Raw genomic sequence first — 24,007 nt, forward strand, 5'->3', positions numbered from 1 at the left:
GAGCAACCTGTCAGACAAAAAGAAACAGTTAGTAGTTTGTGGAGACTTCAATGTAGATTTCTTAAAACATATGGACAGGAAAAATGAACTACAATTCTTATTTGGGTGTTTCAAACTAATTTCACTACTTAATTTTCTAGCTCGTGTGCAGCAATATAGTAAGACACTGATTCATAACATTTCATAGACAGTGTTCAGGCTGAAACAATTAATGTGTACTCACTGTAATGAACTATGTGATCATGATGCACAATGAATGGTAATAATGAACACAGCACTTTACAACCCAGGGGCAGGTCCCTACATATAAGTGAGTCATAGTAGTGAGAACAAATGTCCAATTCAATTTATTCCATAATAAATCTGTGTCAATATTTGAAAGTTGATTTTCTAAAAAAATTATCCAAAATAGCCAGTAAAAAATAAGTAGGGAATTAAAGTCTCATGTAACAGGAAGGGAGAAATTAATGTAAAGGCCAGAGAAACTCAAGATCTGACATTATTAGCATACAACAAAAATGTTTTAGTTTTTAAGGAAAGTCATTAAAATCTCCAGAAGTAAGAAAGTCCTGACAGAAATAAATAATGCAGATACTTAGGTTCAAACTAAATAGGATATTGCAAAACGGGAGGCATCCAGTCGGTGTACAAGATTCCATTACAATTAAACTAAATAACAATGATTTGACAGATAATTCACAACTTCCAATATTTTTGATTATCACTTTCTAAACGTAGTAGCAAATATGTTAAATGATTCAGTTGCAGAAGAAAGAGATCATATTAAGAACCTCATACCACAAAATTTAAAGCATCAAGAAGTAGCACTAACATCCTTCACTGAAATTAATACAGCTACAGAGATTAAAAAAAAACAAAAATGTTCAAATGTGTGTGAAATCTTATGGGACTTAACTGCTAAGGTCATCAGTCCCTGAGCTTACACACTACTTAACCTAAATTATCTCAAGGACAAACACACACACACCCATGCCCGAGGGAGGACTCGAACCTCCGCCGGGACCAGCCGTATAATTGATAACCTTGGGAACAAAGATTCAATCTCTTAGTTTCCATTTTTCCGCTTAGTAATCTCATGAAGGATGATTTTCTGGAGTAACTCATCACTTCGAAAGAAAGCATTGATTGCACAAAAGAAGTCAAAACTATATATGGTGTGCATACACAGATGTCATGTATGCACCTCTTCAAAGAGGGCATTTTAAATGCGCCGGCACAATACATATTTTCCCCAGTGAAATTCGTCATAAATAATACATCAGAATTTGAGAACAGTGATGTTGATACCTATAACACTGGAGGGGAAAAGGTCGTTTCTTACAGAATGCTAAAGCCCTCAGAGGCTCAGAGAGCAGATCAGTATCCAATATTGGTCGTTTGCCCAATGACATAAAACGTCCGACGAGTAGCGAAGCAAATTATGAATCTAGTTTAACATCATTTCTTCTGGACCGGTCCTTCTATTCCACCGACGAACTTCTACTTAAAAATTGGTATCCAGTAAGAAGAAAAAGAAAAGTAAAAATTTTAAAACTGTAGTTACAGGTTCAGGAATAGAATGATAATCCGTTAATTAATGTTAACACTAATAATGTATACATATCCTGTAAACTGATTCGTGCCACATTAATTCGATAAAAGAATCGCCTTCCATTTAGTCGCAAAGACGGAATATGTCTCCATGATTTTTAAGCTCCTACAGTGTAAACATACAAAACGACGCTATTTTACAATTTTGAAAAACATCAGTAATGATTGTTATTATTAGTATTATTATTATTATCTCTACACCTTTTATGATCGCTTATAATATTTATGTCAGTAATTAAAAATTATAAATTGTTCATTAAATTGTCCTCTTGTGTGGATCGTTTTCTAACAACTTCTTTGTAAAGCTAAATACATCGCTGATTTCTTCACCTTTTTGGGGCATCTTCAGTAGTCGTGAGACGAGCTTTATAGCACATTATTGAGAAAGGTGTGTTGTGTGCAGATGGGGTGCTTAGGTGGAAATGTTTATAAAAATTTATTTCTTATTCGTTGTTTTGTGTGTTATAATGTGTTCTTAAAACGAAGTATTGCTGTTGTTGCTGCTGTCCTTAGCCCAAAGAATGGTTTGATGCAGCTCTCCGAGCTACTCTATCCTGTACAAGGCTCTTCATCTCTGAATAACTGGTGCAACCTTCACCCTTCAGTATCTGCTTACTGTATTCATCTCTTGGTCTCCCTCTGCGATTTTTGTCCCCCACACTTCCCTCCAGTAATAAGCTGGTGATCCCCTGTGTTCTGTCAACTGACCCCTTCTTTTGGTCAAGTTGTGCCACGAATTTCTTGTCTCCCCAATTTTTTCAGTACTTATTCATTAGTTACATGATCGACCCATCTAATCTTCAGCATTGTTCTCTAACACCACATTTGGAAAGCTTCTATTCTCTTTTTATCTAAACTGTTTATCGTTCATGTTTCACTTCTACACACGGTTACACTCCAGAAAAATGCCTTCAGAAAATACTTCCGAATACTGATGTCTATATTCGATGTTAACAAATTTCTCTCCTTCAGAAATGCTTTTCTTGCCATTGCCACTCTACATTTTATATCCCCTCTACTTCGGTCACCATCATTTTGCTGCCCAAATAGCAAAACTCATCTACTACTATAAGTGTCTGGTTTCCTAATCTAATCCCCTTAGCATCACTTTATGTAATTCTACTACATTCCATTACTTTTGTTTTGCTTTTGTTGTTGTTGTTATATCCTCCTTTCATGACACTGTCCATTCCGCTCAACTACTCTTCCAAGGCCTTTGCTGTCTCTGACAGAATTAGTGTCAACGGCAAACATCAAAGTTTTCATTTCGTATCCCTGGATTTAATTCCTTTTCCAAACTTTTCTTTGGTTTCCTTTACAGCTTGCTCAGTGTAAAAATTGAATAACAGCGGGGATAGGCTACAACCATGTATTACTTCTCAACTACTGCTCCCCTATGATACCCTTCTTATAACTGCCGTCTGGTTTCTATAAAAGTTATAAACAGCCATTCGATCCCTGTATTTTAACCCTACTACCTTCAGCATTTCCAAAAGAAAGATCCAGTCGCTATTTTCAAACTCTTTTTCCAAGTCTACAAATGCTATAAACATAGGTTTGCTTTTCCTTAACCTATCCTCTAAGTCGTAGGATCAGTATTGCCTTGCGTATTTCTACATTTCTCCAGAATTCAAACTGATCTCCCACGAGATCGGCTTTTCCATCTTTTTTCCATTATTAGATAAAGAATTTCTGTTAGTATTTAGCAAACATGACTTATTAAACTTATAGTTCAGTAATTTTCACACCTTTGAGTGCCTGGAATTTGGAATTATTAGATTCTTCGTGAAGTCTGAGCGTATTTATCCAGTCTCATACATCTTCCGCACCAGATGGAAAAGTACTGGCGTGACTGGCTCTCCGTAGGCTATGAGTGGCTCTGACGGGATGTCGTCTGCTTCCAGGCCTTGTGTAGACTTAAGTGATTCAGTGCTGTGTCAAATTCTTGTTGCATTATCGTATGTCCCACTTCATATACGTCCTCTTCCGTTTCTATCAAATGGCCTTCATGTCATCTATATACTTCTTCTATCTTTCAGCTGTCCCTTCTTTTCTTAGGACTGGTTTTTCATCCGAGCTCTTGATATTCACGCTACTGCTTCCCTTCTCTTTAAAGACCTCTCGACCTTTCTCCTAGAGAAATATGCTTCTAAATCCTTACATTCGTCTTCTCACGATTCCTGCTTAGCGATTGTGCGCTCCCTGTCAAAATCAGTTTTAGATGTTTGTATTGCCTTCCTCCTTCTATCATTTAAATTCAATATCTATTGCGCTATCCTAGAATTTCTGTGACCTTTTTACCTTCTGGATTCTCTACTACCTTCACTATTGCATCTGTTAAAGCTACCTACTCGAATTCTACTGTATTCCTTTCCCCTCCTCTAGTCAATCGTTTTATCACGTTCCCTCTGAAAATCTGAACAACCTTTGGTTCTCTCAACTTATCCAAGTTCCATCTCTCTAATTTCCTACCTTTATGCAGTTTGTTCAGTTTTAATCTACAACTCACCAACAATAAATTGTGGTGTCCACATCTGCCCCTGGAAATGCCTTGCAAATTAATATCTGGTTCCGAACTTTATGTCTTCAAACTGGTATCTTCCAGTGTCTCCTGGTCTTTTCCACCTATAAAACCTTCTTTCATTATTCTCAAACCAATGTTCGCTATGATTAAATTATGCTCTGTGCAAAATTCTTCCAGGCGGCTGGTTCTTTCATTCTTTTTCCCCAGCCCACATTAATCCACTATCTTTCCTTCTCTTCATTTTCTTAGTATCGAATTCCAGTCCCAGATCACAAATTTTCGTCTCCTTTAACTATCTAAATAATTCCATTTACTTAGTCATACATCTCGTCAATCTCTCCATCTTATGCGGAGCTAGCTCGCGTATAAACTTGTACTAAAGTCGCAGGTGTGGGCTTCGTGTCTATCGTGACCACCGTAATGCATTCGCTATTCTGTTCGTAGTAACTTACCCGCATTCCTATTTTCTTATTTGTTAATAAACCCACTCCTGCGTTACACCTATTTGATTCGGTATTTATAACCCTATATTCCTGTTTCTCTTGCCACCGAACTTTACTAGTTCCCACTGTATCCAACATTAATTTATCCATGTCCCTTTTTAAATTTTCCAACCTATCTGCTAGATTAAGCATTCTGCGCTCCGATTCTTAGAGCGCCAGTTTTGATTCTCCTAATGATGACATCCTTCTGAGTAGTACCTACCCGGAGATGTGAATGGCGAAATATTCTGCCTCCTGGATATGTTACCCAAGAGTACGTATTCATCATTCAACCACACAGTAGAGCTGCATGCTCCAGGAAACATTGCGGTTGTAGTTTCCCTTTGCTTTCAGCTGTTCGCAGTACCTGCACAGTAACGCCATTTTAGTTATGTTACAAGACCAAATCAGTCAGTCATCCAGACGACTACTTCTGTGACTACTGAACTGCTGCTCCTGTTCAGGAACCAAACGTTTCTCTGGCCGTTCAGTAACCCCCCCCCCCCCCCCCCCCCCACTCGTTGTGATTGCACCTACGGTACGGATTTCTGAATCACAGAATCACGCAAGCCACCCGACCTACGGCAAGGTCTGTAGTTAACAATATTAAAAAGGGAGACAATTACGAGAAAGAGTTTGGCAACCAGTCATCTATAAAGTCAGAGCATAACCACAATTACGATCCTAGATTTCCCGTCTTTAAACAGCAAACTTACTTCTAGACATAATTTACAAATCAGACACATCGAGAAAACTAAAAAGAAGAGGCCAAGATACCTGTTGAACGATTTTGCAACATCTATGAATTGTTATGCCACACAACGGTTATTTACTGATCTTTAGGGGTTATTAACACACACCAAACTAGCTTAGGTTAGCCTGGTATTTTGAACAAAATTTGTATTGCTTTGAAAGAGAGTAGGTTACAACTACAAACAAACATCACCCATTTCAAAAGATTTCAACCATGCTGGTTCATAATAATATATTAGTCGTAGTGCCCTTTTGTTTGGGCGTGTAGTTACGGACAACCTCCTGGCTCCTGTTGCCACAACTTCATGACAGTCTTACAGTTAATCTCTCATCCGACACTGAGCCTGCATTGGTTTCAATGTCAAGTCATTGGGGAATTAATATTTCAAGCCAATAAATCGTGACTAGTTAATATTTCTGCCCGAATCATGTTGTAATAGTTGTGGTATCTACTACAAGTTGGTAACAGTGATTCTTTCAACTTATTGTGTGCAATTGTTCTTCTTATCTAATGTTTATTGCATCTTCTGGTATCTTCTAGTACTATACGGAAGTATCTTCGGGAGAACGCGAAAGAATAAAATGAAAATATTGAAAAGAAACAACTGAAAGTGATGTAAGAACGGGAAAAAACGTAACAACAACAACTGATGATGCGGATATAACTGTATCAGTGTCCTTTATTATATTTTATTTCTTACTAATGTTCTCTCACTATGTATCTTTACTTCGGCATCACAGTGTATTAACAACTTACAAATAAAATTCCATGCATATGCTCAACATTGGAAAATGTTAATTCTACTCTAATACGCGCAGCCGAAGTCTGTGACTGTTCAGTTATAGCGTGCAGAATAATAACCGCTACCAGTCACAACAGCAACGATTGTGAGTCTAACGCTTATTATTCTGCACCCCATTAAAAAAAAATCATCATTTGTGAACAGTTGTTGTAAGTAGAACTGTTATGCTACTTGCAGTAAGTGAGTTTGTTACTGGCTGTAACACGTCAGTTATTAATACTCAGAGTCCCAACAATACGAAAAAATGTATAATTTTAAACTTTTTCACATGATTAACCTTTGTCGCAGTAAGCAACGGATATAAGAAAAAATTCACGAATAGTAACCAATCAGTTGTTTTCAGGAGGTGGTTTCACTTTGAAACCACTTAGACAAACAGTTTTCAATCACCCACCACTTCATGCAATACGTTTGAAAGGAATTTCCCACTTTTCCTACACATAATCCCACATCTCGAAACTTCGGTAAACTCATAACGCCTAAATAATTACGGTGTTAGATAAGAAGCAGTAAATGAGCTTCAATTTAATTAATTTTCACATAATTCCGAGATGTATAACTGTTCATATTACTCGACTGATTGATTGCCAAAACCATTCGTAAAGGTAGTAAGAAAAACTGAAATTTACGTTCCAGCACTTTTAGGTGTACTTCCTTTTACTGCCACTGATCTCAGCTGCGCGGCCTTGGGCGCCTTGCCACGGTTCAAGGGCTTCCCGCCCTCGGAGGTTCGAGTTCTCCCTCTGGCATGAGTGTCTGTGTTGTCCTTAGCGTAAGTTAGTTTAAGTTAGATTAAGTAGTGACTAGGGCCGATGACCTCAGCAGTGTGGTGACATAGGAACTTACCACCACCACTAATCTCAATATGATAACTGCATATGTGATCAAAATTATCCGGACACTTGGCTGAAAATGACTTACAAGTTCGTGGCGCCCTCTATCGGTAATGCTGGAATTCAATACGGTGTTGGCGCACCCTTAGCTGTTATGACAGCTTCCACTCTCGCAGGCATACGTTCAGTCCTTGCTCGAAGGTTTCTTGGGGAATGCCAGCTCAGTCTTCGGGGAGTGTTGCACTGAGGAGAGGTATCGAAGTCAGTCGGTGAGGCCGGGCACGAAGTCAGTGTTCCAAAACATCCCAAACGTGTTCTGTAGGATTCAGGACAGGACTCTGTGCAGGCCAGTCCATTACAGGGATGTTATTGTCGTGTAACCACTCAGCCACAGGCCGTGCATTACGAACAGGTGCTCGATAGTCTTGAAAGATGCAAACGCCGTCCCTGAATTGCTCTTCAAGAGCGGGAAGCAATAAGGTGCTTAAACCATCAGTGTAGGCCTGTACTGTGATAGTGTCACGCAAAGCAGCAAAGGGTGCAAGCCCCGTCCACGAAAAACACGACGACACCATAACACCACCGCCTCCGAATTTTATTGTTGGCACTACACACGCTGGCAGATGACGTTCACCGGGCATTCGCCATAGCCACAACCCCTCTTCGGATCGCCACGTTGTGTACCGTGATTCGTCGCTCCACACAACGTTTTCCACTGTTGAGTCGTCAAATGTTTACTCTCCTTACACCAAACGAGGCGTTGATTGGCATTTACCGGCGTGATGTGTGGTTTATGAGTAGTCGCTCGACCAAGAAATCCCAGTTTTCTCATCTCCCGCTTAACTGTCATAGAACTTTCAGTAGATCCTGACGCAGTTTGGAACTTCTGTGTGATGGTCTGCCTATTACACATTACGACGCTCTTCAACTGTCGGCGGTCTCTGTCAGTCAACAGACGAGGTCGGTCTGTAGGCTTTTGTGCTGTACGTGTCTCTTCACGTTTCCACTTCACTATCACTTCGCAAACAGTGGACCTAGGGATGTTTAGGAGTGTGGAAATCTCGGGTACACATCTATGACGCAAGTGACACCCGATCACCTGATCACGTTCAAAGTCCGTGAGTTCCGCGAAGCTCCCCATTCTGCTCTCACACGATGTCTGATGACTACTGAGGTCGCTGATATGGAGTACCTGGCAGTAGGAGGCAGTGCAATGCACATAATATGGAAAACGTATGTTCTTGGGGGTGTTCGGATACTTTTGATCACACAGTGTATAAAACACGTCACACTGTTCTACAAAGATGTAGCAACCCCCCCCCCCCTCCCCCCGTTCCTTTGAACATTCATAGAACGGTAAAAGGCGTTGATACTTCAAAACAATATTCATAACACCGTAGTTTGAGGCAGAAACCAAGGGGAAGGATTTTAGCAGCCTTTGTAAACTACGGCCTGTCAGTTTTTAAATACATGATCTAGAGCACAACGTCTTTAGTTTGCGTCTTTCTTTCCATTTCGTGAGAGCAGGGCAGACTTTTCCTCTTCACTCAGGCATCCCAGTAGGCTGGGACTGGAGCAGAGGGAATCCCAACTGGTAAAAACGAAGTAAATGCAACAACTGTTCAGTTAATGTAGCCTATGAGAATGCCTCTAAAATGATTTGTTCCTTTAATGACGAAAGGGAAACAGTTAATTTGCGTATTGGTTTAAAGTATAAATTATTGTTACACTCTGAATGAACATGCGGGTCAATTCATGTTGGCTCGGTTGTACTGTTTATGGTTTTTGTGTTCAAGAGTAAAGCATATTCGCGTCGTATGATTGGCTGGCTGTTTGTTCAGGCGCCTGTTCGCAAGTCCTGTCAGTTGTACGCCGCTTTGTAGACTTGAGCAGCGTTAACCTGCCGTAGTTACCCTACCGGGGAAGGGGCACCTGCAGTTTTACATGAACTCCGAGACGCGTTTCGCTCCTGTGGTATATTTATACCGTTGGGAGGTGAAGCCTAGCTTAAAGACAAAGTGAAAAATTTCGTAGTCTATCGGAGATTCGACCTCGTAACCCTTCGGCTTCCGGTCATGGGCTTCAACTGTAGACCAGCAGGCGAATGGTTGATAGTTTACTGATTATCAACCACAACGATTCTAACGGTCCCCACTCGCTGCCATTATTTGTATTTTCCTCCTTACAGACAACTACACTCCTGGAAATGGAAAAGAGAACACATTGACACCGGTGTGTCAGACCCACCATACTTGCTCTGGACACTGCGAGAGGGCTGTACAAGCAATGATCACACGCACGGCACAGCGGACACACCAGGAACCGCGGTGTTGGCCGTCGAATGGCGCTAGCTGCGCAGCATTTGTGCACCGCCGCCGTCAGTGTCAGCCAGTTTGCCGTGGCATACGGAGCTCCATCGCAATCTTTAACACTGGTAGCATGCCGCGACAGCGTGGACGTGAACCGTATGTGCAGTTGACGGACTTTGAGCGAGGGCGTATAGTGGGCATGCGGGAGGCCGGGTGGACGTACCGCCGAATTGCTCAACACGTGGGGCGTGAGGTCTCCACAGTACATCGATGTTGTCGCCAGTGGTCGGCGGAAGGTGCACGTGCCCGTCGACCTGGGACCGGACCGCAGCGACGCACGGATGCACGCCAAGACCGTAGGATCCTACGCAGTGCCGTAGGGGACCGCACCGCCACTTCCCAGCAAATTAGGGACACTGTTGCTCCTGGGGTATCGGCGAGGACCATTCGCAACCGTCTCCATGAAGCTGGGCTACGGTCCCGCACACCGTTAGGCCGTCTTCCGCTCACGCCCCAACATCGTGCAGCCCGCCTCCAGTGGTGTCGCGACAGGCGTCAATGGAGGGACGAATGGAGACGTGTCGTCTTCAGCGATGAGAGTCGCTTCTGCCTTGGTGCCAATAATGGTCGTATGCGTGTTTGGCGCCGTGCAGGTGAGCGCCACAATCAGGACTGCATACGACCGAGGCACACAGGGCCAACACCCGGCATCATGGTGTGGGGAGCGATCTCCTACGCTGGCCGTACACCACTGGTGATCGTCGAGGGGACACTGAATAGTGCACGGTACATCCAAACCGTCATCGAACCCATCGTTCTACCATTCCTAGACCGGCAAGGGAACTTGCTGTTCCAACAGGACAATGCACGTCCGCATGTATCCCGTGCCACCCAACGTGCTCTAGAAGGTGTAAGTCAACTACCCTGGCCAGCAAGATCTCCGGATCTGTCCCCCATTGAGCATGTTTGGGACTGGATGAAGCGTCGTCTCACGCGGTCTGCACGTCCAGCACGAACGCTGGTCCAACTGAGGCGCCAGGTGGAAATGGCATGGCGAGCCGTTCCACAGGACTACATCCAGCACCTCTATGATCGTCTCCATGGGAGAATAGCAGCCTGCATTGCTGCGAAAGGTGGATATACACTGTACTAGTGCCGACATTGTGCATGCTGTGTTGCCTGTGTCTATGTGCCTGTGGTTCTGTCAGTGTGATCATGTGATGTATCTGACCCCAGGAATGTGTCAATAAAGTTTCTCCTTCCTGGGACAATGAATTCACGGTGTTCTTATTTCAATTTCCAGGAGTGTATTTATGGAAAACACTTTCTAAAACCGTAACGTTCCTTTCCTGAATAATTTTACTACACCGTGAATAAGTTTCTTGGAAATTTCGAAGTGGTTCGAATCCTGACTCGAGCATGGATGTGTGTGATGTCGTTAGGTTAGTTAGGTTTAAGTAGTTCTAAGTTCTAGGGGACTGATGACCTCAGATGTTAAGTCCCATAGTGCTCAGAGCCATTTGAACCATTTTTTGAACTTTTTGATTTTTGTGTTATATAGGCGTTGCCGGCCGCAGCGCCTTTTGCAGTTGCCTTGTTACATATCTCTGTATTTTAATACGCATGCCTGTACCAGTTTCTTTGGCGCGTCAGTGTATATGAATTGACATATTTTAGGTAACATAAATAATTTTAACTAAGAGAAAAGAAAATAAATGTAAATAATGCCACCAGGAAAATTTTCTCACAGAAATGCCTCACAATGTCATGAGTTGTATGCAGTATCACACAGTAGATAATTACAGAGAGAAATAGTACAAGCATTAGAACGTTTTATTAAATATCTGTATAGTTTGTTTTATTAAACATCTGTTCAGTTGATCAGATATATCTGAAACACAAATACAGAGCTTGACAAGCTGATGTAGATGTAGACACAAAAATGGAAGCACTTAGAATACATGGTCGGATGTTAACATAATTTCGTAAAGATACGTACGTTGCCACCAGAGCGCGTTAGGGTTGTTCGTGTGTAGTGCTGTCATCAGATCTGATAGGATATATAAGGAGCTTGGACAGCGTCAGATGCTGAGTGAGTACTGTCAAGGTCTGTCAAGGTGAGGCAGCGTTATCAGCACCTAACAGAGTTGTAAAGGGTCTTCATTGTACATCTTCATTTCGTCACCTGGTCGAATCGTGAAATGTCCTGATTTCTAAGGCTTTCGCATGTGATAGTAGCCCTATTTTGGACTGTATGGGAGCAGGAGCACAGGCTTACATGAGAACAGGCTCACACTTCCCATCAAAGTTACTGTCGATAGCGTCTGACCACCTCAATGGAGGATCACTATGTTGTGCACCAAGCACATTGTAGCCCCTTAGCGTCTGCCCCTGCCACCAGAGGACTAACTATGGTCTCACTAAAACATTATGTGTCACAATTGGTTTAAGAGCAGCAACAGCCGGAGTAGCGAATTACCGTCCCGTAAGTTGGAGTAAAGGGACGAGAGAGGCAATTCTGACGTTACGGCTAATAATGGAAGCAAGGCTAAAGAAAAATCAACACACTTTCATAGGATTTGTCGACCTGGAAAAAGCGTTCGACAATATAAAATGGTGCAAGCTGTTCGAGATTCTGAAAAAAGTAGGGGTACGCTATAGGGAGAGACGGGTCATATACAATAAGAGGGAATAACAAGAGTGGACGATCAAGAACGAAGTGCTCGTATTAAGAAGGGTGTAAGACAAGGCTGTAGCCTTTCGCCCCCTACTCTTCAATCTGTACATCGAGGAAACAATGATGGAAATAAAAGAAAGGTTCAGGAGTGGAATTAAAATACAAGGTGAAAGGATATCAATGATACGATTCGCTGATGACATTGCTATCCTGAGTGAAAGTGTAGAAGAATTAAATGATCTGCTGAACGGAATGAACAGTCTAATGAGTACACAGTATGGTCTGAGAGTAAATCGGAGAAAGACGAAGGTAATGAGAAGTAGCAGAAATGAGAACAGCGAGAAACTTAACATCGCGTTTGATGGTCACGAAGTCAATGAAGTTAAGGAATGCTGCTACCTAGGCAGTAAAATAACCAATGACGGACGGAGCAATTAGGACATCAAAAGAAGACTCGCTATGGCAAAAAAGGCATTTCTGGCCAAGAGAAGTCTACTAATATCAAATACCGGCCTTAATTTGAGGAAGAAATTTCCGAGGATGTACGTCTGGAGTACAGCATTGTATGGTAGTGAAACATGGACTGTGGGAAAACCGGAACAGAAGAGAATCGAAGCATTTGAGATGTGGTGCTATAGACGAATGTTGAAAATTAGGTGGACTGATAAGGTAAGGAATGAGGAGGTTCTACGCAGAATCGGAGAGGAAAGGAATATGTGGAAAACACTGATAAGGAGAAGGGACAGGATGATAGGGCATCTGCTAAGACATGAGGGAATGACATCCATGGTACTAGAGGGAGCTGTAGAGGGCAAAAACTGTAGAGGAAGACAGAGATTGGAATACGTCATGCAAATAATTGAGGACGTAGGTTGCACGTGCTACTCTGAGATGAAGAGGTTAACATAGGAAAGGAATTCGTGGCTGGCCGCATCAAACCAGTCAGTAGACTGACGCCAAAAAAAAAAAAAAAAAAGTCGGCTGCGGTCAGCATCGGAATACAAATGCCGCCGTTTGGGGTATGTTGTGATTGGGGAGCATGAACTGTCAATGAACAGCGGCGTCAGATTGTATTCAGTGATGAATCGCGGTTCTGCACTACCCTGGATGACCATGGTCGGTGAATATGGCGACGACATGGGGAAAGGTCCTATTCTTCCTTTGTTTTGGAGAGGCACAGAAGTGTTACTCCCGGTGGGGAGCCTTCGTTCAGCGACTGGCAGTGACTGAGGGAACTCTGACGGTCACACAGATCCTGCATCCTCATGTGTTACCTCTCATGTGACAGTATTGTGCTGAAATTTTTCAGTAGGACAATGCTCGACCATGCTGCACATGTGTCTATGAACTACGCGATGCTGAGCTACCTCCGTGTCCATCAAGATGCCCAAATCTGTCGGGAGTGTAACATGCTTGGGAACAGCTCGGATGTCACCTCCATCCTGGTGCCAGCATCCATGATATCAAGGACCAGTTACTGGAGTAGTCGACCAGTTTACCTCAAGAGATGATTCAGCGGTTTTGTAACATCCTTTTCAACCGAATCGTTGCATCAGTCCATGCCCGAGATGGTGCAACGTACACTGATACGTGAGCTGACACTAACAAGTTCTTCGAAAAATTTTAAATCAGTTCTATAACCACTGAAATAGCATGATATGTTCTCCCAAGACGTAGATTTATTTCGTTTCCTTTTCACCTTCTGGGTGTTTCGCAGTTTGTGTGAGGCATTACATGTAAATAATAACACTCTGGACGTAGTGGCAGATACGGTCTACAAAGTCATTCGAGGTATGCAGGAAAAAGGGGCGAGAAGGTGATGCTGCCTTACTAGTAATATAGGCAAAGTAATGCAAAAAGAATTTGCTAAATTTTTACAGAATGCCCACGAATGAAGACAACTCCTCAAAATAGAACGCAGCGTGTCATTCTCACTGGAGAGAAAGTCTTCTGAAGTAAGAGTGATTTCAGGTGTGCTGCAGGGGAGTGTCGTAGGACCATTGCTATTCACAATATACATAAATGACCTTGTGGATGACATCGGAAGTTCACTGAGGCTTTTTGCGGATGATGCTGTGGTATATCGAGAGGTTGTAACATTGGAAAATTGTACTGAAATGCAGGAGGATCTGCAGCGAATTGACGCATGGTGCAGGGAATGGCAATTGAATCTCTATGTAGACAAGTGTAATGTGCTGCGAATACATAGAAAGATAGATCCCTTATCATTTAGCTACAATATAGCAGGTTACCAACTGGAAGCAGTTAATTCCATAAATTATCTGGGAGTATGCATTAGGAGTATTTAAAATGGAATTATCATACAGTTGATCGTTGGTAAAGCAGATGCCAGACTGAGATTCATTGGACGAATCCTAAGAAAATTCAATCCGAAAACAAAGGAAGTAGGTTACATTACTCTTCTTCGCCCACTGCTTGAATACTGCTCAGCAGTGTGGGATCCATGCCAGATAGGGTTGATAGAAGAGATAGAGAAGATCCAACGGAGAGCGGCGCGCTTCGTTACAGGATCATTTAGTAATCGCGAAAGCGTTACGGAGATGATAGATAAACTCCAGTGGAAGAGTCTACAGGAGAGACGCTCAGTAGCTCGGTACGAGCTTTTGTTAAATTTTCTCGAACATACCTTCACCGAAGAGTCAAGCAGTATATTGCTCCCTCCAACGTATATCTCGCGAAGAGACCATAAGGATAAAATCAGAGGGATTAGAGCCCACACAGAAGCATACCGACAATCCTTCTTTCCACGAACAATACGAGACTGGAATAGAAGGGAGAACCGATAGAGGTACTCAAGGTACCCTCCGCCACACACCGTCAGGTGGCTTGCGGAGTATGGAGGTAGATGTAGTTGTAGATGTAGATAGGGACGGGGGTTTAATTATTCTACTTTAAAAGACACCCGAGATAACCAAGAAGAGTGCTTATAATAAGTTAAAGAAAGGGTGCAAGACTATTCTCGATGTCCTGAAAAGCGAAGTTTGCAGTTAATGTCAGAATCAACGCGGATGTGTATCGCTGTAAATCGTAATGCGGGGAGACGTCTGTGATGATGACGTTCAATATAAAAATTGTTGTGGACTGACAAGACAGCCAGTCCACAGTGACGGGTAACCGAAAGGCACGCGCTTAAACTCACGCAGGCTGGCGTGAGGTCTGAAACAGGATACGTAATGAATGCTATAAAGAAAAGTACGTAGCTGCTGGAATACTTAACTTTAATCCACAATTGGTGAACATTGGTCTTGTTACTGTACATGCTTCATTAGATACGTAGCAAAGGATAAATGGCGCCTTGCTAGGTCGTAGCAATTGACTTAGCTGAAGGCTATGCTAACTATCGTCTCGGCAAATGAGAGCGTAATTCTCAGTGAACCTTTCCTAGCAAAGTCGGCTGTACAACTGGGGCGAGTGCTAGTAAGTCTCTCTAGACCTGCCGTGTGGCGGCGCTCGGTCTGCTATCACTGACAGTGGCGACACGCGGGTCCGACGTATACTAGTGGACCGCGGCCTATTTAAAGGCTACCACCTAGAAAGTGTGGTGTCTGGCGGTGACACCACAAAAATAACTGGGACAAAGCTGATGGTTCATGTAATGAATATCTACGGTTTGATTAAAGTTATCCGTTCACAAATACTCCTCTCGACAACGGCTGCAGCATAAAATTTTACACTCTTTTCCGTTAATGACCTTTTGGGAGATCTCCGGAACAGATGTAGACGCTGATAGTGTGCTTCTTCCCGTAGCGTGTTCTCCAGCCCTCCCTCTTGTCTCTGCATTACGTCTCTATTGATCCCACCAAATGCGTTCTGCTACTCGATAAAAGCTGCGTGAGTGGCGGAAGTAAATTCGATCGGCTGCTCTGTTACCAGCTGCGGAAGCGAAAGCTTTCACTCAGCACAAGATATGCGCCTCTCCGAAATCTCTCTCTTCCTGAAGGAGCAGTCTTCCTTTCGTAGGACTTTTTCAGTGACGTAAAACGCAAACCAGCCTTGGTACATCGTAATATAGACACAAAACTTGGAACTTCTGAGTGAACATAACGCTGAGCCAACTTAGAGCGCATGCTAGCTAGTTCTCGAGAAACTGATACGCATAGGCTAGCACATACGAGTTCGGCAGACGCACATGTGAGACTGTTAACAACTCTACAATGGAGTAGATATTTTGTGTGAACAGGTCGTGGCTGCATATAAATGCGCACGAATGTGTTCGAGAGTACATGAAGTGGTCGTTGGCCAATGAAGACAACATGCTTGCTCATTACTAGAAAACTACCTTTCGCAGATCGACGTTCCAAGACACCTCAGGGTGAGAGCGCAATATGAAGCAGTCTGCTCGATTAGTAAATTAGTCAGGCTGTCGCGACCGCTGGTGTGTCTGTGGCCAGCTACTCTGCAGCGACTGGACATATCGAAGGTGTTGCGTGGTCAGGGTGATCGAATCGAATGAAACAAAGCACAATGGCCCCCAGATCCTCAGCTGTATCGTTTGGTTAGCAACGCTACTTTCGTCGAATTTGAAGGCTAAGTAATCACTGGCTGATATTAAAGAACCCATTTACTGTTTTACGGAAGGAGTTGTTGAACCGTAGTGCTGCGACTTTATCGGTGCAAAATTCTGTCCTGTGCGGCTCCACAGTGAGCGGACGCAAAATTTTTGAAAAAAGAGGCCGGATTGTCCATAAAGAATTGTCACTGCTAACATGATTAGTCCCCGGCAATCAACATTACTGTGTGAAAAGTATCACGTGGCAGTGTCTTACCAGCGTGGCATCGGGACAGCTCAGTGCAGGGAGGGTAGAAGCGGCCCGCACGAACGACGAAAAGAGGCAGACAGACTAGCTGGCTGACGGAACGGAAGAGATCCATGTGGACAGTGTGACATCATATAATCATGACTAGAAGCGCTGGGTCGCTACCTTTAAATCCGAGAATAATACACAATTTTATTACATACTCACACATAATCATACAAAGAAACAAAATTAGAGAGAATGCTATGTTGCTTTAATTCCAATGGGTTATTCAACGTGAAATGTACATTTTCTTTTTTTATGTCTACAAATTTCCAATTCCTGTAATATATTCAAAACATGGCTTTTTTTCTTTATTGTGAAGTATTTTAAAATTTTCTGAAGGACTTGTGATGCTATGCCCCTCATCGGGCAAACGCGCTGTTAATGCAGATCGCGGGAGTTATTTAAGTCGAGGTGTTCATGAAATCTTATTAGAAATAACCTACCGGTTCGTCCTATATATTTCTTAGAGCATTCATTGCATGTAATGCAATCTTCCCTATATTCCCTGTATTTACATACCATAGCTTTTTCTTTGTGCCTGAGTTTTATGCCTGGATCTGAAAATGTAAAATACGCAGGAATAATGTTTTTGGATCTCATACGTCTGTCCATTTTTTCGTATATTGCACCCAGTTACTGTTTTCTACAAAAAATAGGGCCTTCCTTTGTTTGCTCGGCTGGTCTAAGCGTTATAAAATTTGTCTCCAATCCGCTATTATATTAACTGCATTAACAAATTCTGGATTGTAACAGTTTTGATAAAATATACGAGGTGCGACAATAAAGTAATAGGCACAGTATCTTTGACCTTGGTGTATAAGCTGCTTCTAGTCCAAGCAGCACATCGATGCAACTGCTCAGGCGTGAGTTGTGCTGCGAAAAGTTAACTCGTGTTTGTGTCTCTCGTCACGGAAATGGAACCGCATAATATTGCGCAAAGGTATGCCATTTCTTTTTGCTTTAACTTGGGTGAAAACGCGACGATAACTTACGGTAAGCTTCAGAAGGCTTTTGGAGAGGATGTTATGTCAAGAGCTCAAGTTTTTTTCTGGCATAAAATGTTTAGTGAAGGCAGAACGAATGTTGAAGATGAAGACCGCAGTGGACGACCATCAACCTCACGGATGGATGTCAACTTGGCCAGGGTGCGTGAACTCGTACGATCTGATCGAAGATTATCTGTGAAAATAATTGCAGAAGAACTGAACATCAATCGAGAAAAGGTTCGTCTAATAATAACTGAAGATCTAGGTATCAGAAAGATTTGTGAAAAAACGGTCCCCAAAAATCTAACACCACAACAGCGAGAAACACGGAAAAACGTGGCCGCCGATCTTTAGAGCAAACGGAAATCAATCCAGAATTGTTGAGCGGTGTTATCACTGGTGATGAAAGTTGGTTTTTTCAGTACGATCCAAAGACAAAACGCCAAAGTTCGCAATGGTGCTCAATGGGATCACCCAGACCAAAAAAAGCTCGCATGTCAAAGTCAAAAGTGAAATGCATGCTTATGTGCTTCTTTGATTACAAGAGAATTGTTCATAAAGAGTGGGTGCCTCCTGCACGAACAGTTAACCAATATTACTACAAAGAAATTTTAGAAAGACTTGGTAAAGAGTTCTACGTGTCCGTGCCAACATTTGCTGATAATTGGATTCTGCATCACGATAATGCGTCATTTGTCAATACAGCAATTTTTAACCTCAAAACAAATTTCTGTACTACCACAGCCAGCTTATTCACCAGATATCGCTCCGTGGGACTTTTTTCTACTTACAAGAGTCGAAACGGCGGTCAAGGGACACCATTTTCAAACAACACAAGATGTCCAAAAACTGTGACGAGTGTCTTGAAGGATATTACAGAAGATGAGTTCCAGAAATGTTACCATCAATGGCAGAGGAGCTGGCAAAAATGTGTGCAATCAGGAGGTAACTACTTTAAAGGAGACAAACTAAACTTGACTAAAACGATAAGCAGCATCTGTCTCATTACTTTATTGACGCACCTCGTATCATCATCATCATCATCATCACCATCATCAGCCAATTCAATCATTAAATGATGAGGCCTCTTCGAGTCGTGGATTCAGGTAGGCTTTCAGCAGTCTTCTCCAAGGGGGACGGTCTTGGGCAGTTCTCTGCCAGGTGTTACCAGCGATCTTCTTGATGTCTTTGTCCCATCTGTCTGGTGGTCTTCCTCTAGGCCTCCGGTGCTCCCTTGGACTCCACTCCAGTACTAGCTTCGTCCATCTGTTGTCTTTTCTTCTTCAGCCCACTGCCATTTCAAGGAACCTACTGTCTCTAAGATGTCATTAACCTTCGTCACAGACCGGATGTCATCTGCCCTTTTCCTGTCCTTTCTTGTATAGCCCAGCATTGATCTCTCCATGGCTCTCTGTGCAGTCCTAAGTTTTCCTTTTGTAAATGAGTTCAGTGTCCATGTCTCGCAGCCATACGTCATCACAGGAAGAATGCATTGATCAAATACTGCTTTCTTCAAATTTACTTGCATTCTTGATCTGAATACTTCTGAATTCTCTCCAAATGCTTGCCAGCCAAGCTTGATGCGTCGATAGATTTCTGGCCTTATGTCTCCCTTCATATTTATAATCTGGCCAAGGTAGACATATTCACTGACCTCTTCTAGCAGACTGTCCTTGACCTTCACATCTCCAGCTGGGACCCATTTGTTGGACATTACTTTTGTTTTGGAAAACAAACCTCGTATACTTATGTCATATTCAGCTACTTGAGCTTTTCTGGTAAGGGGCCCTTCATACATACGGTTTAACATGGCTCGGAATGCTGCAGATATATATTTCACTGGGTGACATGACTGCCTGTGAATAATAAGATCTGTTGTGGTTGGCTTTCGGTAAACATCGAAGCCTATATTTCCATGTTTCATGGACTCTAGGAGGTCCAAAAACGGCAAAGTGTCATCGTTCGCGCATAGCCCAGTAAACTGTATCTTTTGGTTCAAACTATTTAGATCCCGAAGAAGCAGGCCACTTTCAACATTATTATCAACTTATAACATGATAACATCGTCAACACATCTATTCCATAAATTAATGTTCTAACAGGTAGAGGAAATTTAGCCATAAATTGTTGCTCAAATTTGGCCATAAAAATATTTGCTATGCAGTAGTCAAGTGGAGAGCCCATGGCTAAGCCTTATTTTTGTGAATAAAAATCATTCCCGAATTTAAAATAATTGAAAGATGAAACGGTTTTCAATGAAGCCAGCATTTCTTCCACCTCTTTAGGTGGGCTCTTCCGCGGAGGTACTCAGATTCTTCACGATAATATTTTGTACCTGTGCAATAGGTGTATTAGCATATATGTTATTGACGTAACATGCTATCATATGTATAGTTGGTGGTGTGATTAGATCGTCTTAGCTGTTTATACGCTGTTTCCTAGTTTTAATACTGAAATTACTAGGTCACTATGGCGTTTCAATTGGTTATTCAAAGTGAAATGTGCGTGTTGTTTTCTTATATCTAAAAATTTCCACTTCCGCTGATATATTAAAAATATTGCTTTTTCTCTTTTTTGGGAAGTACTTTTAACTTTTCTGAAGGGCTTCTGATGCTGTGGCCCTCATCGAGAAAGTGCGCTCTTAATGCATATCTCAAGTTATGCAACCAACTGCACCAAAATTACGATGTACTGTAAAGCTTCACCCGATTGTGAATGTCTGGAGGGGGGGGGGGGGGGGGGGGAGAGGAGAGCGCAGGTTATGAAGTAGAAAAGGCAACTTGTTGAGTATCTGAATAAACATTTCCGACATCCTGCTAATTTTAGTATTAAAAACACATTCTGGCTAATTTTTGTTGTTTGTATGATGAGGTGTTAGTATGAAAAAAAATTCTGTGTTATTCTCGCTTTGAAAGGTAGTGACCCAGTGCTCCCAGTCATGAGTATGACGTCACATTGACCACATGGATATCATCCGTCAGCCACCTAGTCTCTCTCTGTCGTTCGTGCAGGCCGCTTTTGCCCTGACCTGCACTGAGCTGTTCTGCTGTCACACTGGTAAGACACTGCCAGTGGGTACTTTCCACATAGTAATTTGCATCATGTTAGCAGTAATAATTCTTTATTGACAGTCGAGCTTCTCTTAAAAATTTTGTGTTCGTTCACTGTAAAATATTTTCATTTTCATTTTAGGTGCAGGTAAATTTTAGGCAATGGAGCACATTGACTTTACCTTCCGCTCTCCATAGTATTGTCGACATTCTTTGAATAGTACATTTTGACAAGCAGAGATGGGTGTGCCTAAGATCTTTTAATGTTGTGAGAATATTTTAGACATTCCTTTGTTAATTTTAATACCCACAAAATCAGGTAACACTGTACTCTGGATTTTAGCGTGTAGTTTCACCTGATGACGCCACTCGAAGCCGCGAAAGCGGCCGTATTTTAATAAACAGCAATCATGCCAGGTGTAATTGGAGTTCTTCCTAACAATAAGCTACATTATGATGTGCCATCACAGCATGGAATTCAACTTTTACACAACGACACAAGCTCAGCACAATAGGCTGTGGAGTGGCAGGACTGGATAGGACTGGACGAAGTTACACATCATGCAATCACCATCGACAGTTGCCCTGAACATTTATTTGGCACATTTAAACAAGACAAATAACAAATAAAACCATCAACACATTTAGGTGAGAGCAAATTACTTCAAAATTCAAACATTCATAAACCATGGCACTTATGGCCTGTTACACATTTAGTGAAATAAGTTAAAAATTATTTACTCAAAAACTATGAACAACCTGATAAACAATTTAGTAAAATTTAACGAGGAAATGTAGTATTTCCTTACTGTAGTGATTGGTATTACCAAAGTAATTCAGAGTACAGGCAACAACAAATCAGATGCTATGGCACACATCCCCGGTAGTTAATGGCAGGCACCCTACAATGTAGGATAAAAAATATAAAATTTCTTCTGACCAAGCAACATCGTGGGATTCCACAAACTATAATCAATTACTCAAAATGACAGTCACAATCGCATTATTTATTTTGCAGCCAACCGGTTTCAACCCGCGATGGGGTCATCTTCAGGGCAATTTACACCATACATAGTTACCAACCGTGCACGGGTAGGGTGACGACTCCAGCGAGCAACCAAATGGTGTAAATTGCCCTGAAGATGACCCTGTCGCGGGTTGAAACCAGTTGGCGGCAAAATAAATAATACGATTGTCACTGTCATTTTGAATAATTCATTATAAGTAAATTAATCGCTGTTACCTCCATACAACTATGTTGTCTAAAAATTTCCACAAACTATGCCCAGAAGATGACGCCTGCCCCCTCAGTTGTTTCCAACACAGGCTCGGCATATTTGGGTGTCCATGCCCCCCAAACGGGAGCAGCAACGGTCAGAAATAGACATGAAAAATCCCAGAACTAGTGGATCTACAACAAACTGACATCTCCCTTAAGAAACTAGAAACACAATAATTCATTACAGCACATCATCTATAGAATTAATCAACCTATTAACGAACATCAGCTAAGCAGTACAAATCTATTATCTTATGTGAGTAAGGCCAATGATACATTAAGTCGCGAGCGAACTAGGTACACGGTCAGCCGGCACGCGCCGGTAAAGGGGGTGGAAAATACACAACAGCACAAGCAGGACCCAGAACCCCGCACCCGCTACCAAGACAAACAGCAGAAGTCCCGATAAAACGAAATCAAATGCAAGTAACTAGCGTGCAGTCTAAGGGTATATCGAAATATCGAGACCACATACAAGGCGACTTACAGCAAGTAGCCACACTTAAATTTCTGATTAAATCAGAAACACTGACAGTAGCAATCTGTAAACAGAATGTATCAGCACTCCAGGCCCTAGTAAATGTTAATCATCACATCACATACAGCTCTCACTAGAACCTTGGGCACTAAGCAAGTTAAAATCAACACATTCGAGGACAGACAGCAGGAGTAGCAACGGCCAGCGACGAAAATGAAGTCAACAGCACTGAACCAGTAGTCGATTCCGGCCACAATTTACAGCACAAGCGAAGCCCCCACCCTCTTGCTTGTTCGACGAAGCCAGCAGCCGCAGATCACGGTGCCAGGAGAAATGCAAGAAGCGAAATACACCTACGGCTTCCCAGTAACGCGACTGCTTCCACGCCGGCGATATTTGCTACGGCGCCGTCACCGGGGTAAACAGTTCCTTTTAGTTGCGCTCTTCCTGCTGCCTCACACAGCGCATGTACTGTCCGCCAGACTTCCCAAACGACGTTACTGCTAGGCGTCCCAGAGGAAAAACCCTCGCTACCTGCTTGAGCTTACCCCTCGCTCCCCGATCGGCCCGGTAGGTGGCGCCACAGCGCGTTCTGCGCACACCACCGGAAAGATGACCCACACCGGCGGCGGGAATATCGCTGATCGAGCCACACGACTCATATTCCTCCCCTCCGCCCCCCCCCCCCACTTCCGTTACGCTCGTCCTCTGTCCCTTCCACCAAATATCAATCTCAGCACAGTATTAAAATGAGGCTGTCATTCACTTGAATTGTGTAAAAATGGAGCCATGTTTGAAGATGTGCAGTACTTACAAAAAAAAAAAAAAAAAAAAAAAAAAAGACTCCGTTGAACTGGCGTGATATTCAAGGGGAGACCTGGGGCAAAAAATGGAAAAAAATTGATTATTATTTTTTTGTTCCATTAAAATCTACGGACTCTCCTGAACATTCTGATATTTATTTGGTGGAAATATTATCTTGTTGGTATTATCGTCCATTACTGTATATCTGCATTGTCAGTTTTCCTCCTCAGACTTACATTCACTCATTTGAACGGTCATGTTTCCGAAACTATTCACTATAGAGGGCTGTGGTATTGCTGTTTTGTAGTTGACAGTCTGCTCTACACAGTGTATTGTTTCCGTAGCTCTTGGTTTGAATGGAGCGAAGTGTTTCGTGAATTACTTTCTGTTTAGTGGGTTTTAGATCGCTCAGCAAGCAGACATTGACAGCATTTTGCAGAAGAAAAATCACAAAACCACGTGGAATATTCAAGAAGCGAAGCAACAAAGATAACAGATTTTACCAAAAATGTGTAGCTGATGAAGCTTGTTTGAGTATATCACAAGGAACTACAAGAGACAGCAGTGACAAGGGAAGTACAGTGCCTACACCCCC

Source organism: Schistocerca serialis, chromosome 2 (genome assembly GCF_023864345.2).
Source record: "Schistocerca serialis cubense isolate TAMUIC-IGC-003099 chromosome 2, iqSchSeri2.2, whole genome shotgun sequence".
NCBI lineage: Eukaryota > Metazoa > Arthropoda > Insecta > Orthoptera > Acrididae > Schistocerca > Schistocerca serialis.